Source organism: Tupaia chinensis, unplaced genomic scaffold (assembly GCF_000334495.1).
Source record: "Tupaia chinensis unplaced genomic scaffold, TupChi_1.0 Scaffold000423_1, whole genome shotgun sequence".
In the NCBI taxonomy this organism is placed as follows: domain Eukaryota; kingdom Metazoa; phylum Chordata; class Mammalia; order Scandentia; family Tupaiidae; genus Tupaia; species Tupaia belangeri.
The window spans coordinates 8,022,967-8,024,821 of NW_006159928.1; the positions used below are offsets into that span (position 1 = coordinate 8,022,967).

At 45.3% G+C, this 1,855-nt stretch overlaps 1 protein-coding gene across 1 annotated transcript in view; it reads right to left on the reverse strand.

Moving 5' to 3' along the window:
* HAL (histidine ammonia-lyase) overlaps positions 1 to 1,855 on the reverse strand; it is a 30,518-nt gene that overhangs the window by 24,318 nt on the left and 4,345 nt on the right. The window lies entirely within an intron of this gene.

Consider the following 1,855-nt stretch of genomic DNA (forward strand, 5'->3'; position numbering starts at 1 on the left):
TCCTCAAGCACTATTATTGCTTAAGGCACCTGAATGCATTGGAGTAAGGAAGAGAGGGAGAAAGGGAGGAAAGAGAGAGGGAGGGAGGGACAGCAACAAGGAAGGAGGAGCCTTCCGATAGTAAATCTTCACACTGTGCATGTTCCAACCTGACCTATTAACTCCCCTTCTAGAAATTCTAGCAATGTCTCTTAAAGATGTGATCAGGATCTAGCTGAGATTCGTTACAGCCTTATTTAGAACAGAAAGTAAGAGATTATCCCAGGATGGATAATGCCTAGATGGTACGGAGCCAGGAAAAGCTATTGGAAGATGTTTGGAAACGTGCAAATGTTTACAGTAGAAAAGCGGTGTAAGATGTTCTTGAAGGACATGGAACACCCAAGTGTTAACAGAAGTCCTGTGGGAAGGTCAAGTGTTAGGCAGCCTAGTTTCCTCCCCTTTTCCAGGCACCCCGTCTGCCACCGCACCACCACTTACACATGAACGCTGTTTTTGTGAGTTTTCTAAAAGAGTCACCCAAAAAGGAGGCTTCATCTTTGTAAAATGAAGTCAGATTTCTGACAGTGGTGTTTTTTCCCAGTGCTTAATAGGGTCAGTAGGGCAAAGAAGTGGCACTCATTGGCCAGCTCCCAGATGACAGTTCACTCTGGGGCATTCTCAGAGCTCTAGGGACCCACTAGTGCCTTGGACCTATCCAGAAAGCACTGGTAGGTCCGAGGTTGGAGTCTTACGGTCTGAGATTTCAGGTTTACAGTAGGGCAGGCAAGGGCAGGAGACAGGTGTTAGAATCACCACGGGTCTGCTCAGCATAGCGCTAAGTCCTGTGGATTGTGCATTCAAATGGCTCTTCACTGACTGGCTTGTCATATTTATGAGTCATTTATGTCCACAGCAACTTGGGCAAGTGTTTTGCTCTCTGTGACTGGTTAGCCCTGCTTCTCCTATCAAAGACCTGCTGAGCCTCCGCTAACCTGGAAGGCTTATCCTTATCTGTGAGAAGACCATTGTTCCTCCCAAGCTTTACAAATCCGTCTCCACCCTGGAATTCTCCTATCCAAAAAACTGTGTGCCAAAAGTTTAATTGTATTACATCTTGCCATAGCATGTCTTGGTGATTACAAATGAGTCATTAACCTCATTGCACTTCTGTCCTACCTTTGCAAAAAGTTGGATTTCCTTTGCAGAAAGTGTCCAAGTCTGGTTATTCATCACCTGGGGAGCACTAAGGTTTCAGATTCCCAGGCAATAGCCAGAACTACTGGATCGGTCTGCGGGATGTTCAGAAATCATTTCGTTCCCCAGATGACTTGATGCAACCTCTTAACTAGATAAAGGTACCAATGAATGGAATGTTCTCTCTAGGCCTGAACTTAAGGACACACTTAAGGGGCTTGTTCTAGTTGTTAAGATGCCAAAAGTTAAGTGAAGGGTGACATATTGGGTTGTCAGAAAAGTCATGGTGTATTTTTTATATGATTTTTATATGCAAAGATGTGGGGACAGGTGCTGAGCAAACACCACATGCTCTTTTGGGGTTTGGCAGAACCTTGTAACCTGTCTTTCCCTGACCTTGGCTGCAGACAGAGCAAGGGTGGAAATTACTAGGGGCGTTCCAACAGACACATCTGATGGACTTCAAGAAACATCTTGACCCCAAATAGTAAAATCCAATCCCTGCTCTGCAACTGAAAGGTTCTTTAGACTTCACTGGGTGTGGTGGTACTCTCCTTATGGAGAAGTTCTTTAGCTCCTTCCCCATACCTAAGAGCTAGCTCTCTGCATTAGAAAGGAAGATGAGATTTGCTCTAGATGGGATTACCACCAAGGGATACACCTTGCCCCGGGTATGACT